At 34.7% G+C, this 19879-nt stretch overlaps 1 protein-coding gene and 1 long non-coding RNA gene across 2 annotated transcripts in view; both read right to left on the bottom strand.

Annotated features, from left to right (window-relative positions):
* The window catches only part of LOC121373619 (phospholipid-transporting ATPase ABCA3-like), a 213937-nt gene that overhangs the window by 186534 nt on the left and 7524 nt on the right, over positions 1-19879 (bottom strand). The gene's annotated exons all lie outside the window — the stretch shown is intronic.
* On the bottom strand, positions 7712-19020 carry LOC121373621. Its single transcript, XR_005958103.1, has 3 exons — positions 18872-19020; positions 9222-9440; positions 7712-8166 (listed from the first exon to the last, which is right to left on the bottom strand). It is a non-coding gene; the product is annotated as an uncharacterized LOC121373621 (long non-coding RNA).

Genomic DNA, 19879 nt, shown 5'->3' with positions numbered 1-19879 from the left:
AGATGCTTGATCATATACATAACCAGGGACTTAGGCTTCGTATTGGTGTTTTAGGAACATCTCCTGTAGAGAGTCTGTATGTTCATGCACACGAACCTAGTTTGAGTGCTAGACGTGCAAAGCTTTTTCTGCAGTATGACACTAAGATTAAATCATTACCGAAACATCATACGCATATTGTGGTGTTTAATAACAAATATATGAAGTTCTTTGATGCAAGACTGCATGCTGCCCTTATAGTTGGTCTTCGCACTAAGCTTTTTTTTCAGTATTGATTTAACAGACACTTTAGCAACTCCTTCGTATTTTGTTTTGCCAGCTTGGTGTATCAAACCACCCAGAATTGTGTTTGATGATGCGTATCTTAAGAAATATCGTACAGATGCTATTGTTTACAAACAATATTTCATGCAAATTCAAGACAAGTACCGTGATTACATTCCTATTTATAAAGATGGATCAAGAGATGGGAATTCTGTTGCGTGTGCTACAGGTTTTTCATCAGTTACAATATTTTCCCATGGGATTGCCTGACTCAGCATCAAGTTTGGGAAGTCATAACGCTTTGAAAGAAATAAAGGATGCTATTGCATCCAAGTGTATATTTTCACATATTCTCTTTCGTGTCTTCAAGCTTTGCATAGTATGAAGCTGGACCATCCCTTAATTGGAATGGTGATACGAAAGTGTGCCTTTTTATACATTTTTAATAAAGACGTTGTCTTTTGTTGGGTGCCCAGCCATGCTGGCATCAGGGGTAATGAAAAGACAGATTCAGCTACCAAGTCTGCTTTGGATTTCCTTCATGCCACGGTTAGTGTGCCTTCTACTCATTTTAAACAAAAGTGTATTAATCCATTTATCTTTACAACTTGGCAAGGTAAATGGAATGATGCGGTTGGAAACACGCAATATTCTGTCAAGCCAGTCTTGGCAGAGTGGCAGTACTCCTATAGGCGGTGCAGGAAGGATGAAATAGCCCTGTGTCGTGCTCGCATCGGCCATACTTACTTAACCCATTGATTTATTCTGAAGAAGGATCCTTCTCCTCAGTATGAGCACTGCCCTTATATTTGCACGGTACACCACATTTTGGTGGAGTGCAATCATCAGAAGGAAACTAGAAAACATATATTTGGCAACAATAATGTGAAATTCATCCTGAACTTTTGTTGCTATTTCTTCATGATACTGAATTTTATTATAAATTTAAATTTATTTATTTGTCATATTTTGAAAAAATAAATAAATACAGAGTTCTTTACACTGTGATTTAATTTAAGTCTTGGAATTTTGGAATACTGATGTTGATGATGAATTCACTTTTGCATGTACGTTAGTTTGACACCCAAAAGCTGATGTACTTTTCATGCTGGGGTGTCCTTAAACATTCATTCTTTCATTCACCCTATTAAAAGAAAACGTTGAATTAAACAACTGTATTTTATTTAAAATGTTCAAACGATTACTTTCAATGTATAGGAATATAAACAAACCTTTTCTTAGTTTTTTCTACAGCTTGGTGGTAGCCTGCCTCCTCAAGCGCTGCAATAAACACATCATATGCATCCGGACCTGCTCTCAATAGTTTAGACATAAATATTTCAGTTCTTTTCTTCTTTGTTTTTTCACTGCCAATTTCATCAAGGTCATCGTGATCCAGTATGTGTTTCGTAAACATATGATCTTTTAGATATTCAGCGTCAATCTCCTTTAAGAGATAGTCCCAGTTGGTCTGTATGATGTCTTCATGTTCCTGTTTCATTCTGCCTCGGCTTCTGCCTCTTCTAGGCGTAGCACTTTTAGATGCACTATTTTCTGCATCTAATTTGAAAATCAATCAAACTAATGTCACCAACAAAGTGCATCAGACTTTATGATGTATATATTTATATATAGCTTACCCATGAAATTCATGTCATAAATTCATGTGATAATTTAGTTTATTAACCGGTTAATAATGGTATGCACATTTCCAAGTTCTCTAGGTAATGTGTTGCTGTGGATGGGTCATTTGCTTACAAGCCAACAAGACCTGTGTACCTAAGCGTAACGTTTTCAAGGATTTATTTTTAAATCATTGACGCGTAACTAATTAGTGCTAATCGCGATGATGTCATATTACCGATGGCGGCAACTTTAGTACTGTGATAAACTAAAATATTTATTAAAATGTTATTTTACAAGTGTTATAGGATAAATAGAATTCGTTACTCGAGTATTTGAATATGTAAAATATCAACCTCGTCTAGTTAATCGGTTAAACAAAATTACATTTAAAAAAATAATAATAATAAAACTACTACCAACAGTTCAGTTATTTAATAATGACATGTTTCGGCATATTGCCTTTTGTCAAATTAACATTAAGATGACGTAACGTCATCCTGACGTCATTCTCATCATGACGTCATTGAGACAAACAGATTATTTTTTATTTTTTATACACTCTCATTTCCATTATTGTAATATTGTTTTATCAATTTGTACAGGATCTGCGTAGATACAACAGTAGTCTAAAACAGCAGGTTAATGCATTGAAAAGTAGCCGTCAAAACAGACATTAGACCACTAACTGAACATATTGAAATTTTAAAGAACAATGTCACATTTTAAATAGAAAAAGGTAATAATAAGTGTATAAATGCATTTTATAGCAATTTTGTTAAATTACTATAAAGACAAGATTATTTAATTAATTATGGAACATGGAAACACAAAGTAATGTCACTGTACTGCATTGGATATTTATAACGTTACTGAATGCCTAAGATGTGTTTACATGAAATATAACGTTATCATTAAGTCCATGTGGCGTTTTCGTTCTCAGTTCGTGTATCCAAAAAGTTTCTCTAACTAGTCGATGATGTTCATCATTGCTAAATACTTGTTCAATAGGCATAAAAGAAAAGTTAGATATGGAATGATAATTCGTATTAAAGTGGGTATTAACCAACGTAGATTTGCTAGGATATAAATTGATGTCGCTACGATGTCCATTCATACGTAAAGACAGCTTACCCCCTGTTTGTCCTACATATTGCATACTACATTTTGTGCAGGTGATAAGATAAATCACGTTTGAAGAACAGCATGTCATAGTATGTTTTATGGGATAAACGCGTCCAGTTTGACTGCTTTCAAAGTGCGTTTTTTCTTTAAGGAATTTGTAATTTTTACATTTACTTTTACCACTTTTTAATGCAGAGCGCTTTTTATTATCATCATTAGATTGTAGTTTAGAATGAACAAGCATGTCTTTAAGATTATGTGGTCTTTTAAAAGCAACAATTGGTTTACTTTGTGCTAGTATGTTGAGTTTACTTGACTGTTCGAGAATTCCCCAATATCTGTGTAATGTATGGCCAATATTTGGTAGGCATGGGTTGTATGTTATGACAAAAGGTATCATTGTTCCTTGTTCAGACGTAAGATGCAGGAGATTCGATATGTTTTTCTTTGGGTCCAATTAATGTTTTTTCTATAGCATTATTTACAATGGCAAGAGGGTAAAGTCTATTCAAGAAGTGTTTTTTCAAACTATTTAGTTCAGTTTGTAACGTGTCACTGTTTGAAATGATTCTGGTGTACCTTTTAGCTTGACTGAAAGGAATTCCTTTTTTACATGCCTTGGGGTGAGCTGATTTGAAATGTAAATATTGGTGTGTGTTTGTTACTTTTGTGTGAACAGTTGATGAAAAAGACCCACTATCTGTTTTAATGACATCGACATCTAAAAATGTAACTTTATTCCTTGAATATGTGTATGTAAATTGAATGGTAGGGTGCTGTTGATTGGCAGATTCAATGAATTTATTAAGATCTTGTTCAGAATGGTCCCAAATAAAAAATATGTCATCTATATATCTAAGCCAAAGTAGCGGCGATCTAACACATTTGCTCAGCAGAACTTTTTCAAAACAACCCATAAATAAATTAGCATAACTAGGGGCCATTCTTGTACCCATTGCAGTGCCTTGTATTTTTCACCATTAAATTGAAAATTATTTGATTCTAATATTGTTGCAACTAGTTTACTCATTGTTTTAATGGGTATGTTGGAGTTGTAATTATCACCAGTTAGATTTCTTTCTATTGCTTCAATCCCTTCGTTGTGAGGAATGTTTGTATATAAAGATGAAACGTCCATAGTTACGAGGAATGATTCTTTGGATACATTTGGTATATTACGCAATTTTGTAAGAAAGTCCGATGTGTCACGTACATATGAGTCTAATTTTTCGACGTGTGGCTTCAGAATGTCATCTATGAGACACGAAATACGTTCTGTTGGTCAATTACATCCGGATATGATTGGGCTTCCTGGATATCCCAGAGGGAGGTCTTTATTAACAGTTTTGTGTACTTTAGGTAAAATGTAGAACTGTGGAGTCTGACGTTCCTCGTGTTTTAAACATTTAAATACATCCTCTGTAATTTCTTGATTATTGCGCATTTGATGTATTATTTTGCTAACAGTTTTTATATGAGCCTCAGTTAAGTCTGTTTCTGGGTTTTTTTAAATCGTTTGTCTGATAGCTGTCTCGTGACTTCTGCAATATAACTGTCTTTGTTCATAATTACAATGGTAGAACTTTTTTCGGCTTTTTTTTATGACTATTGAGTCATCCATTATTAATTTCCTTAGAGCCTTCCTTTCACTTTTTGATATATTTCCAAAATGTTTCTTTTTTTTATTTTCTTTCAATATGCTTTGTGTTATAATGTGTATGAAGATGTCAAGACATTGATCTCTTCCGGGAGGTGGTGTCCAACTTGAATGTGGCCTAAACTTGGAAAATAATAGTTTGTATTTGTCATCATTATTAGCATCATTATCATTAGTAATATGTGTTTGTTTGCCAAAATATTCTATTAACCGTAAACGTCTACAGAATTTGAGTATATCACCCGCTAAAATATTTTGGTTAGCGGGTTTGGGAGTTGGACAAAATGACAATCCTTTTCCTAAAAGTTTGTACTCTATATCGTTTAATTTTTTGTGGGAAATGTTAATTATGTTCTTCTTCGCCATTTTGATTTCGTCATGTTTGTGTTTAATACGTTTCCATTTCGCCCGGTTTTTGGTGGATATAAATCTGCGATTTCTACTAACCTTGTTAGTTTGATTAGGGTTTTGTTTATGTATATATATACTGAACCACTTTAAAAACGCAACATTTTTGGATTGCTATCTTTTGTTCATAATTCAAGCTTTGTTAATGCTGTACTGCACATATACGTCGTGAGTGATCAGTAAACGTGCTCACTAATTTTCAGCTCAATACCTAGTGAAGCGTGACATTGAGTGCAGGAATACAATTAGCCATAATAAGGCCCATGCAAATGAAGCGTGCACGGAATTTTATGAAATGTTTTGGTGCTGATAGCTAAAGTGTTACCACACCAAAAACACACACAACTTGTATTAAATCATTTCAAACAACATTCCTAGACTCAAAGTAAATGAACAGAATCAGGCTCGTGGGATGTTGCGTGCCAACATGTCCATGCATCAGGTAGCTAGACACTTTCGGTGTCACGCAGCTACTGTTTTGAGGCTATGAATAGGGTGAAACAGACGGGTGTACCCAAAGATGGCCCAAGACCCGGAAGGCCCAGGATAACTACTCAACGACAAGACAAATTCATCAGGACGTGGCACCTCATAAATCAATTCCTGATCGCAACGTCTACCGCCAGACAAGTTAGGGGACATCACGGGTAAGGTTCGTACAACTGGCACACCAATTCAAGTTTTCACAGTCCATATCTTTTATGTCCACTAAAAAGACATTTTCCTTCTTTCAGCCGAACCATTCACCCGGAAACTCTCCGACGTCGCCTGAAGGAGACACACATTTACGCTTTCCGACCCTATAAAGGACCTGTCCTAACTCCTAGACATAGATCTCGGCGTTTGCAATGGTCCAGGAAACATATCCGATGGACAAGGAATCATTGGGCCAACGCACTCTTTTCCGATGAATAGAGATTCAGTTTGAGTATAGCTGACGGGCGGAAACGTGTTTGGCGTCGACGCGGAGAGAGATATGCAGACTGTTGTGTCATGGAGCATGACAGATGGGGCAACGGAAGTGTCCATGTTTGGGCAGGTATCGCCTCCAACCGCCGTACATCCCTTGTAATTTTCCGACATGCAGTTAATGCACAACGATACGGAGATGAAATCTTGGCACCAGTTGTTTTGCCATTTATGTACCACCACATGCACAACGGTATTTTTCAACACGATAACGCCCGTCCCCACACCGCTAGGCTGACGACGGAGTTTCTACAAGCAAACAACATTGTCGGCGTCATGGATTGGCCTTCTCTTTCTCCCGAACTGAATCCTATCGAGCACCTCTGGGATGAATTAGGACGTCGGGTCTATACAAGGAATCCCCAAGGAACGATCCGACGCGTGATTCAATCGATGCGTAGGAGATGTAACGTGTGCATCCACTCACGTGGTGGCCATACCAGATATTGAATTTTTAAAATCAGGTTAAGCTCAAAAATGTTTCGCTCATGCATAAATCCTGAGACTTACCTTAAATCAACTTTAAAGTAAATAGCACTAATGTGTGGTCTGTCATACAATGTAAAATGATTTCAAACAATTTATTAAATGAAATATGACGTGATTGATACAATAAGTGTTGCGTTTTTAAAGCCGTTTAATATATATATATATATATATATATATATATATATATATATATATATATATATATAAACCATATTCATAACTGATGTAATGGGTCAGTTTATGTAGTGTCTGATTACACATATTTCACTCATAATTATAATTCTTGACATATAGTTTCTAAAAATCAGTTCATTAAGAATTACTAAGTGTATACCGTATTATATATGAACATATGCGAATGAAGACAAATACTAAATTTTTATATACATTAATATTTAATCCATTAAAATAACAATATTCTTAAATTTTAAGGTTTTGCCTGAAACAAACAATGACTATGATAAATTAGTGTAACATAGTATTTTTGTCACAGAAACAAAATGTAGAATTATAGCGAATACATTATGGTTAATAGTGTCCTAATTCTTTATCATCCGCAGTGTGTGAATCGGCGAAGCTGTTCACACGTAAATTTGCGGATGAATGTTTTGTTCATACCCAGATGAACGAAAAATAAATAACAGACAATCTTTATAATTAAATTTGAAATGTACTAATAAAACACTAAAAGTGCATATTCATAATTTAATAGTCATTATTTGAATTGTTCATAAACAATAACGCTCAAAAATACAAAATACAAATATATAGTGACGTCATCATAAGACATTCCTTGACGTTAATTTTACTTTCATCGTGAAATGAACAAACTGGCTTTGCTACGGTTGGACCAATGGGATAAAGTTAAATTGTAATGAATGTAACGGAAACTTAAAGGGATATTCCTGAGTTTGCTGCATTGTTTCCGACTAATAAAATATTTCTACGACTAAACGTACATATCAAATATATTTTCTTATTTAGAATATCAGTTTCTGTATATTCAATGTGTTTCTGGTCATCTTAATATTTGTACAAAGCCCAGACTGGATTTTGTCTTCAAATAATTTCATACGTACGAAAAAAAAAATACTTTAGGAAATAAAATGAAATTTAACCTAGTACAAATATTAGAACGATCAGAAACACGTTTAATATACAGCCACTAATATTTTATGCAGAAAAATATATTTGATACTGGTATGTAATTACAATCGTTAAAAAGGCTGTTAGTCGATACCATCTTACAAATTGCAGCAAACTCTGAACTTTCCCTTTAATTATTGAAAAATGAACTATCAGAAACATGTGACAGTCAAAATCAAGTTGATTAAAACTAAAACTATTTCAAATTTCATTAACAAATGTGGCTGTTCCATTTCCAATACAAGCAAATATTTAAATTTAAAAGTATTTGCAATAATGCATTCTTCTGATATATCAACAGATAATCTGTTCAGGTGACTGCCCATTATATATACATGTTGGTGGACAGTGTATAAGCAGACGACCAGATAGCCGCTTGAGAAGGACTCGTGCTATTGCTTATACAACTACGGTGAGGACTCAAATCTCCAATGACGTCACTTGCATACAACTTCTCATTGTTTTGCTCAGGCTTTAATCTAGAACTAAAAAGTAATAGAAGTGATATCTCCCTTCCCAGGAGAAATGGTTAATTTTAACATGCTCATATACCACTAAGGTTTCGAGCATGTCTATATTGAGTCCTGTCTCTGGATAGCCAGGGGCTTGACTCGGGACAGAAAATTTACCGGGCAATTTTGAAATTAATGGTCTAAATAAAATATAGGGAAATTAAAAAATTTGAAGCGCATTCCAAAAAAATACAAAAAATTCATAACTTAATTTTGATTTAAACTTTTGCCGCAAAATAGGTCTGGCCGTCTAAAAATAAACTTTTTAATTTTAATAATTTACGATTTAATTAGCCCAATACAGAAAGAGGGGAGGTTGTATAGGATAGGGTTTGGCCAACGCCCTGAAAGTTTTGTAGGAGAAATGGGAGGTGTTTCATAAAAATAGGCAAAAGGAACATTTATCCGTACGTTTAGAAAAGTTTTGTTATGTTCTGCTCTCTTTTTTTCACAAAACATTTCGAAATATACACTGTTCAAATCGTAATATTTCGATGTAAACACTACTACTGCTTCTGGTAATCAAATTTAAGCAAAACAAACGTATATTGTCATTGGATATTATTAAGTGAATTATAATTAATGTGTCGTTCTTATGTTGACCGTAGTTGGGCCCATTGAGCTATTTCTCGTTCCAGCCAGTGCACCACGACTGGTATAGCAAAGGCTGTGGTATGTACTATCATGTCTGTGAGATAGTGCATATAAAAGTTCCCTTGCTAGTAATGAAACAATGTAGCGGGTTTCCTGTCTAAAACTATATGTCAATATTTCCAAATGTTTGACATGCAATAGCCAATGATTAATAAATCAATGTGCTCTAGTAGTGTCGTTAACAAAACAAACTTCTTTTTCTGATGTTGAAATGAAAGAAATCATTAGTAGTTTGCGGCATTACTAAAATTAATCTCGCCATTTCTTTAGGTCTCACACTTTATTACAAACTTGATTCTAGACTCTAGACATTTCACAAGCTCTTGGTCTGGTTTGACTTAGCTATGTAGATTTGAGTCTAAAGATATGCATACCATTGATGGCTTGTTGCTTTCTTCTGATTCCTTGTCGTTGTGAACACTCCTTGCTCGTACTAGCAACGGGGCGTGGTCGTAATCTTTTGGATGGAACTTCTTGATCATATTCTGTGACGTTATCATCACGTGACTGAACAGCAGCTGGGTTAACAGAACGTCTTCGTTTTCCTCGTCTGGATGTGCCACGTTTGGTAGTGGACATGGTTTTTCATCTCACTGAAATTAACGTTACACAACAATTTATAGTCTAGATTTGCCACGTTTGGTAGTCGACATGTTGTTGTGGGTTTTTTTTTTATCTCACTGAAATTAGCGTTACACAAGAATTTATGGTCTGGATGTGCCACGTTTGGTAGTCGACGTGTTGTTTTTTCATCTCACTGAAATTAGCGTTAAAAAAGAATTTATGGTCTGGATGTGCCACGTTTGGTAGTCGACATATTTTGTTCTTTTATTTCACTGAAATTAGCGCTACACAACAATTTATAGTTTGGATGTGCCACGTTTGGTAGTCGACATGTTTTTTGTTTTTTTTTATCTCACTGAAATTAGCGTTACACAATAATTTATAGTTTGGATGTGCCACGTTTGGTAGTCGACATGTTGTTGTTGTTTTATTCATCTCACTGAAATTAGCGTTACACAACAATTTATAGTTTGGATATGCCACGTTTGGTAGTCGACATGTTTTTTGTGTTTTTTTATCTCACTGAAATTAGCTTTACACAAACAATTTACGGTTTTTAACATTGTGGTCTAAGATAACATATTCTCACAAATAATCTTAAAGGGACATTCCTGAGTTTGCTGCATTGTAAGATGTTTCCAACTAATAAAATATTTCTACGATTAAACTTACATATTAAATATATTTTCTTGTTTCGAATATTAGTGTCTGTATATTCAATGTATAAGAAGCCCAAATTGGAGTTTGTCTTCAAATAATTTCGTACGTACGGAAAAAAAAGGAAATAAAATGAAATTTAACTTAGTACAAATATTAGAACGATCAGAAACACGTTTAATATACAGCCACTAATATTTTAAGCAGAAAAATATATTTGATATGTAATTACAATCGTTAAAAAAAAGTCTCTGTTAGTCGATAAAACTCAGGCATGTCCCTTTAAAATCTTATTTAAAATGTTACTTTGACTTCAATTCTCGTCTATCTTTCTGTAAATCGCTCTGCAATAGAATAGAATACAATACAATACAGTACAATGGAATAGAATACAACAGAATATAATACAATAGAATAGAATGGAATAGAATAGAATAAAATGGAATAAAATAGAATAATATGATAGAATACAATACAATACAATACAATAGAACAGAATACAATACAATACAACAGAACAGAACAGAATATAATAGAATAGAACACAATAGAATAGAATAGAACAAAATAGAATAGAACACAATAGAATACAATACAATACAATAGAACGGAATACAATAGAACAGAATACAATACAATACAATACAATAGAACAGAATACAATACAATACAATACAATACAATACAACACAACAGAACAGAACAGAATAGAATAGAATAGAATAGAACAGAATAGATGCTGAACGACACCACACCACAAAAATGGTCGGGAACAGATTTTAGATGTCAAAAAAAAAAACGTTAACTAGTTATGTTATTAATAGTAGTTCTAGATATAATATTATGGACAGTAAGATTGATTATGGGGAGTTGTGCATAGACATAAAATATAAAATACATTTTCCTAGTTTACTTTGTTGTTGTTGTTGTTGTTGCTGTTTTGTTTTGTTTTGGGGTTGTGGGTTTGTTTTTGTTTGTTTTTGTGTTGTTGTTGGGGTTTTTGTGTGTGTGTTTTTTTTTTTTTTGGGGGGGGGGGGGTTTGGCTTTTTGTCTGTTTGTTTTCGGTGGGGTGGGGTGGAGGGGTAATTCGGTGTTTTGGGGTGGTATTTGTTTTGTTTGGGTTTTTTTTTTTTTTTTTTTTTTTAAACGGGAGGTGGGTTCGTAGCGTGGGGTTTGTTTTTTGTTGCTAATTGTTTGATTATTGTCTTTTTCTTTCATATGAGCACATGAATCATTTTAAGACTTGGTGACTATTTTGTGCGATAGACAAACTGTGTTGGTCATCATACAATTACAAATGCTGTTTAATTGACAAGATCCAATACTTTGTGGATCCAGATAACCTTTTATATGTGAATAATCATTTAAAAAATGTCTACTATTCTTTATGAATACGAGAAAACCAAAAAGGATTTAAGTTAGTGCTTAATATATTTTTACTAAATACTTGTTGTCTTTTTATACATATGACACCAAAGACATCTCAATAGATTTCAGATATAATTTATCATCCATAATATAAAGTAAAGTAAAGTTTGTTTTATTTAATGACGCCACTAGAGCACATTGATTTTTTATCTTATCATCGGCTGTTGGACGTCAAACATATGGTCATTCTGACACTGGTTTTTTTTAGAGGAAACCCGCTGTCGCCACATAGGCTACTCTTTTACGACAGGCAGCATGGGGTCTTCTATTTGCGCTTCCTACAGGCAGGATAGCACAAACCATGGCCTTTGTTGAACCAGTTATGGATCACTGGTTGGTGCAAGTGGTTTTACATCTACCCATTGAGCCTTGCGGATCACTCACTCAGGGTTTGAAGTCAGTAAAAAAAAGGACATATGTAGTACTATCCACATAGGTGTGTTTAAAGGCTTCTTTTTACATGGGCAACTTATAAATTTATAAAAGGCAAGGCATTTTGATTTTGAGGGCAACATGGTGCTAACCTATCTGTGGGAGAGTACATACAAAAGACCCCTTGCTGTTTAATAATAGGCAGAGGGTTTACTCTCATACTAACACTTAACTTCTGTACTGGTCCAGGACAGACTTGATTGAACCTTAATTGGATAGAAACCAGTAATTAAGTTATAACAATTTCTTTTAATGAAAACTGAAAAGAAGGGTTCTATATTTATCTGTCCAACAATAACATTAAAAACAAATGTTAATAATATTATCTTTCCTGGTGTATCTAAGAAATGGTAGACTTACCAATTTTATAATTTGCAATGTTAGTTTTATTCTGTATGCATCCAGTACAGTGCTCTACAATGCGAGTAAAATACTCGCCATGGCGACTAAAAACATTCCCTGGCCTCTGAAAAATAAAATCACATTCGCCAGTTGGCGACTGAGCAGTGTTCGAGATTACAAAATTGAGGCAGTATCCCAGTTGGATACTAACATTTCAAAATCTGGTATCCCACCTGAGAATTTAGTATCCCACTTAAATGAAATTCATAAATAACATCGTAACAAACTTGGACGGCACTGTTCTCATTAAGCTGCAATCGACATCGCGGAATTCGTGAAATTCACAATCAAACGGAATCGGCAAAACAATTTGCTGCATCTATTTTTGAGTAATGCTGACATAAATTAATTTCTAGCAGTAATCTACAAGTGTTTCTGACATTACTAATAATAAACCTACCTGTATCAATTTCTGCAGATGTGGAATCAATACCCCAAATAAAATTTCAAGGGGGGAAACATCCAACAAAAACAATAGCGACTTAGCAGTTCTCAGTCTATTGCTACGTCGCTATTTCTCCAGTGTAGTATTAGACTGGGTACGAGTTGGGGGAGATATTGTTACGAGATAGCATTGGACTGGGTACGAGCTCGAAAATACTGTTACTTAACTTCACCAGTAAATGACGACTTTCATTGTTTCAGCGAAAAAAAACAACGCAGGATTAATAAAAAAAAACACACAACATTTTATGGTATCCCTGTGGGATATTCTTGAAGTCTGGTATCCAAAATTAAATTCTGGTATCCCCGGGATATCGGGATACCGTTAATCTCGTACACTGGACTGTCCAATAATTTTACTTTAATCTGTAAACAAAACTGGACATAGGAAAACAATGTGGACCAGTAGCAATGTATCTTCCATAAAACGTGTTTTCTATCGGTAGTTTGTTGGAAAAATAAGTTTAAGACAAGTTAATCGGACTATGAATAACGGTGACGTTAAGGGAGGCAATACTTCGTTACGATGTTATCTCCCTTAACTTGAATTTCAAGCGTTTGGAAATGATATGGCCCCAGTTTAGTTTTGGACCAAGTCAGTCCTGTCCCATTTAGAGCCAGGTTTTATTTATGTATTAAAATGAGATTGTTGATTCATTGTGTGTTACTTTACTTGTCTGTTTCAAACTCAAATGTTCATTATTTTAAATGTCGACTTATATGTGCGTTATGCTGCGCTCCAATCGTGTCGTGCTTATCGTGATAACGGGTCCCTCTACAATAACGACGTCTCCAGTCATGAATGTTGTTTTAATCACGTCGGAAGTCGTGTTCACCAGTGGAGGATGAACACATGTTTATATTTTCATGACTCGACTTTAGATGGCTTTAAAGATACAACTATTTACAAAACAGTATTTACATATTTTTGCAAGGCAGTATTTGACGAAAATAAGTATTATTTAAACCAAAAGTAATGTAGCCGATTGGTAACTACTAGTAACACGTTGAAGCCTGGTAATTATTATCACAATGCTTTTATTTAACTTTTAATGAGTACAGCTATTTAATGCATATCTTAGCAGTGCCATTAAAATAGTAATTCGCTTAATTTCGTTTAATAAAATTATTGGGTACGCAATTTGATAATGATAGTTAATAGTCCTTCACTGTTTTAATGGCACCGGACACAAACAGTAACTTGTAATTACTATTTAACAACTAAGAATTACCCCTTCACAAGTTCATTCGAATGCGGTCCTAATAACAATTACGGCATTAGTAATGTGCCGTAAAATGGCAGATGAATCGATATAATTACAGGTATATATATTAGCTGGCTACTTAATATAAGTGGCTGGCGACTAAAATATTGTACTTTACTGGCCAGGGAAGAGTAAATTTGAACTTGCTTTGTAGAGCACTGCAGTATTAAAGTACACATTTGGTTTGAAGCAATCAATTGGTCCAACGAATAGAAATGCAGTACAAATGCTCAGGATGCTCAAATGAATGTTGAAAAGTAAAGTTTGTTTTATTTAACGACGCCACTAGAGCACATTGATTTTTATCTTTAATATCATCGGCTATTGGACGTCAAACACATGGTCATTCTGACACTGTTTTTAGAGGAAACCCGCGAAGTACCCAGTGACCACTTACAAAAAATAACGAAACGCATCGAGATCTTACTGACATATTTAATCATTTGATTTGGCAGTAAACTCCATCAGTATCGGTAAACATTCCCTCCCCTAGTTTATCAGAAGGTCACTAAATTTCGACAAGGCCAGTTTGTAGCTGGAGTAAATCATTAAATATAGTTATTATTATTATTATTATTATTATTATTATTATTATTATACGCTATGTTATACGCTAGATGTAGAGTAAATCGGAAAAGATCGCATATATTCGTGAAAACAATTTTCCGACTCTTCGCCCGATATCTCTCGAAAGTTACCGAACTTCAATTTGAAGGGAAGTAACTCCATCAATCAATTGTTAGAAGAAAACATTTCGTGGCCAACGAGTCGCCAATAAAACTAAATTTGCGACAGTAAAACCACCGATATACGTCCGCAAATCGGAAAACACAGTAGGGTTATCCCCTAAATGACACCAAATTAGTGCTTGTGATAGTTTTGGAATGTTTTCGTGGAAATCGTTGTTATATTAAAAAAAAAAAAATGTTTGGATATACAGAAAAGGTTTTATGGTCGGCAGGTTCAAATTAGGGTCGGTCGGGTAACCGGAAACAAACAATATTTTTAATACGCCTTATTTAAATTTTAAACAAAGCTGTGTATGTGTTGAACGCACGTTCTTTCACCGATCATTGCGTAAAGCTACTTACGTAATACAAACGTTGTGCACGGTATTGCTACTAATTTATATAACGTCAAAAAACGTAAAGAGTAAATAGGCAATGTTTACTTCTGATTTCAATGCACTGAAAAATGTAGATACATTTTCATCACATTTAAGAACGCTGTATATTCTGTGTGGCCAGAAAACATGTAATATTCTGTTTAGCTATTTACAGAGGCGGATCTAGGGGGCCCGCCCCCCCCCCCCCAATTTTGCGATAGTTATAATTTTATTTTATATTAATTTTTTTTTTTTTTACGATCCCCCTCCAAACCTCTCCCAAAGTTCCCTTGCATTCCACCTCATGTCACTGTTCCCCCCCCCCCCAATTGATGTTCTGGATCCGCCACTGATTTATCATCGATACTCCAAATCCTAAACATTTTTCTCGATGTGAACATTCCATTTACCTACGATTTACCTAATTTTTGCGAACTGAAAAGCTAAATAATTTATATTAGTATTTAATATATATTTGAGTGACGGATCCACAAAATTCATTTAGGGAAGGGGAGGGGGGGGGGGCAGTGACATGAGGTGGAATGCCAAGGGAGCTTTGTGGGAGGTTTCGATGGGAATCGTAAAAAAAATTAAAATTAATATATAATAAAATTATAACTATATATATGTGTGTGTGAGTGTGTGTGTGTGTCTGTGTGTGTGTGTATGTGTGTATATGTGTGTGTGTGTGTGTGTGATTGTATGTGTGTGTGTGTGTGTATCTATGTGTGTGTATATATATATATATAGCATATTCCAACAGTACTAATATAGATGGATATACATGTATTAATGCATAAACATTCTATAAATGGGGTCAGCAATGGAAACTTGAAATAAAAGAAAATGAGTTAAAGAATGGAAGAAAGGCAAAACAAGAGAGAAAAAAGGACGAAACAGAGAAAACTTAGAGCTAGTGTATTTTGTGTTGTGGGAAATTTATCTAAAACATTATACTGAGATGCCTTGTTTCTAGGAATTTGGACCATGGTGCCCAATAGTCCTCATATTCGTTGAATTGACAGGTTTTTTGGGGGGGGGGTTTAAATTTCTTATTATGTACTTTAAAGGGACATTTCTGAGTTCGCTGCATTGTAAGATGTTTTGGACTAATAAAATATTTCTACGATTAAACTTACCATACATACATACGGATCAATACATATAACACACAATGCATATAACACATTCTTGTACAATGGAAGAAATAGTTCCGTGTTAGACTGCGTACGTGTAAGTAGGTCGGCCTAACAAGTATTTGTATGCACAATGAAAGTGCAAATCTCGTGAGGGTCAACTATGTCATGCGCGTGACATCTCATAATCCAAAACATATTATCCAAGATTTCATCTTCTACCAAAAGAAATATCTTCTTTATTCTCATCCATTAAGTCGAGTTTCACCTTCGTCACAGCGCTACAACCATGGTACTAGTCACGTGACTTCCCTTTTCCGGGAAAAGCGGGTGTACAGACCGGGTTTACAGTTACATACGCAGGGTTCGACCGTAGCGGGGTAGCCCGGGGTATTTTGGCTGCCGGTTTCTCACTCGGGCTACTGTTACACTGTACAGGTGTAGTAGTAAAACTAGTTTAAAAGTTTGTTGTTTTTTAACGATACCACTAGGGCACATTGATTTATTATCCATCGGCTATTGGATGTCAATCATTTGGTCATTGTGACATATAGTCTACATTTGTTTTCCATTAGTAGTGAGGGATCTTTTATATGCACTATCCCACAGTCAGGATAGCACACACCGTGGCTTTAGATATACCAGTCGTGGTGCACTGGTTGGAACAAGAAATATCCCAATGGACTCACCAACATGGATAGACCGTGCATCAGGCGAGCGCTTTACCACTAAGCTACGTAATGCCTCCTTAAAACTTGTTTAAACACATTCATATCAGTTTTAAATGACAGAAATAATAGTGCATTAGTAATTCTGTTTATCTATTAATTTTCAAATATTACTAGGATTCCCCGAAACAATAATATTAATGATAAACAAAATTGGTTTTATTTAAATTATTTCGTGTGTCTGGTGATATTAATAACGATGCTTCTCGTGCCAATACCCACCTGTCCCCCCCCCATACCCCCCCCCCCCCACCCCCGGTCAAAAGTCACACACTGCTTTAACAAAACAACGTTTATACATGTATTTGTATTTTGCTTTAGTAAATGGTGTTATAAGACAGTGAGGTGATATAGTATTAGTCCATGGTTTTTGAAAATTATAGGCGAGTGGAAAATCGCATACCTCAATATGCTAAGGCGAGTGAAAAATCACTCTCCAAAATAAATAAAATAGGCAGTGTAGCTCCGATTGGATTTTGAATGGAACGTCTACAAAACTGTCTATTAACCCAGCATTTCCCGATATGTACAACAAAGAGAAATACTAATTTAACGACTGCATGGAAGCCACTGCCATGTTTTTTAATTTTTATTGTTTTAATAAAAGGACCTTCCTATCAGCTAAATGAGCTATGTAAACTGTTGATTTCTGTAAACAGTGGAAATAAATATACCCATCTATTTTACGTGCATTAGTAAATTATGTTATAATATGGTGAGGCGAGACTGTGAGTTTATGCAAACTGTAGTTGTGTTTGTAGTTTGTATTAATAAATGATATTATAATATGGTGATGCGATATTATGAGTTATTTCACTTTAGTAAATTATGCTGTGTAATATGGTGAGGCGAGACTGTGAGTTTATTAAAACTGTAGCTGTATTTGTATTTTGCATTAGTAAATTATGCTATAATATGGTGAGGCGAGATTGTGAGTTTATTAAAACTGTAGTTGTGTTTGTAGTTTGCATTAGTAAATGAGTTTATAATATGGTGAGGTGAGATTGTGAGTTTATTAAAACTAGTTCTGTTTGTATTTCGCTTTAGTAAATAATGTTATAATATGGTGAGGCAAGATTAGTAAGTTTATGCAAATGTAGTTGTGTTTGTATAATATGGTGATTGTGGTTTATTAAAACTGTAGTTGTGTTTGATTGTGTAAATGATGTTATAATATGGACAGGTGAGACTGTGAGTTTATTAAAACTGTAGTTGTGTTTGTATTTTGTTTTAGTAAATGATGTTATAATATGGTGAGGTGAGATTGTGAGTTTATTAAAACTGTAATTATGTTTGTATTTTGCATTAGTAAATGATGTTATAATATGGAGAGGTGAGACTTTGCCCTTATTAAAACTGTAGTTGTGATTGTATTTTATTTTAGGAAATTATGTTATAATATAATGAGGAATGATTGTGGCTCTGTTGAATCTATTAATTGTAATTGTATTTGTGTTTGTATTTTGCATGAGTAAATGTTGTCATTACATTGAGGCGATAAATCAATATGACGAGTGTCGCTATGACGCTATATTATGAGAAACCAAGTATAAAATTAGATGGGAATTCCCCCGATTATCTGGCCCATTCAACGAAATAGGGTCAGCCGATAAACGTTTTCTAAGAAATGTTAGTTCTGGAGTAATTTCAGTAGCTATATAACAGAGTATAGTCCTGATATTTTTATACAGGTATTGAATACTATCAACACACTGATCCTATCTGATATAGTTGCCGATAGTCCGTAGGAATGTAGTAAGTGTGTTTTTACTATGTCCGGGTCTCCTTAAATACCTTTAATATAAGGAAAATATTGCCTTAATGTTCCCCGTGCACTAAGTTGCCGACTATTAACTCACTTACCTTCGAAACAATTGTGTACGATTTCTTGAATACGAAAAGATCTAGGAAGTAAGAAGGGAAAACTCTATTAACGCCCCAATATCCATTAAAGGTCCATGCACATGTATCCTCGGCAAGAGTTCTAATTTGCGCCAGCACTTTCGTCCAGGACAAAGCAATACATACTGGTGCGGGACATGCGCAACTGTGTCTTTTTTCCGGAAGGATTTCCGTGGCTCTTCGGGAATTTTCGTAGCCAATTGCTTCTCGGACCACACCAAATCTCACATTTAAAGGGACATTCCTGAATTTGTTGCAATTTTTAAAGATGTTGTCGACTAACAGATGTTTTAACGATTGTAATTACATATCAAATATATTTTTCTGCATAACATATTAGTGGCTGTATATTAAACGTGTTTCTGATCGTTCTAATATTTGTACTGTGTTAAATTTCATTTTATTTCCTAAAATATTTGTTTTTGTACCTCCGAAATTATTCGAAGATAAAATCCAGTTTGGGCTTCTTACAAATATTAAGACGACCAGAAACACATTGAATATACAGACACGGATATTCTAGACAATAAACTGTATTTAATATGTAAGTTTAATCGTAGAACTATTTTATTAGTCGGAAACATCTTGGGATGCAGCAAACTCAGTAATGTCCCTTTAATGTAATGTAACTACCCTTTTCTGTCATTTACTGTATCCATTGGTTGAATTTTGGAACTTGTGTTAAGTAGGAAAATAAACAGTTTAAAATATTGCCGACTTTTCGAGATGGGACGAGTGGAATAGTTATCAGTAAGTAGTAATGTTGTCTCTTGTTGTTTTTCCTGCCCAGTGGCAAAGCGTTCGCCTGATGCGCGCTCGGTCTAGGACCGATTCCCATCAGTGGACACATACGTACACACACACAGAGTGGCACACACACACACACACACACACACACACACACACACCCACACACACATATATGTATATATAAATATAAAGGCAAACGTTATTGTCACACACAAAAGA

The sequence above is a fragment of the Gigantopelta aegis genome, chromosome 5, assembly GCF_016097555.1.
Source record: "Gigantopelta aegis isolate Gae_Host chromosome 5, Gae_host_genome, whole genome shotgun sequence".
Lineage (NCBI taxonomy): Eukaryota > Metazoa > Mollusca > Gastropoda > Neomphalida > Peltospiridae > Gigantopelta > Gigantopelta aegis.
This window is presented reverse-complemented; position numbering and strand designations above follow the sequence as displayed.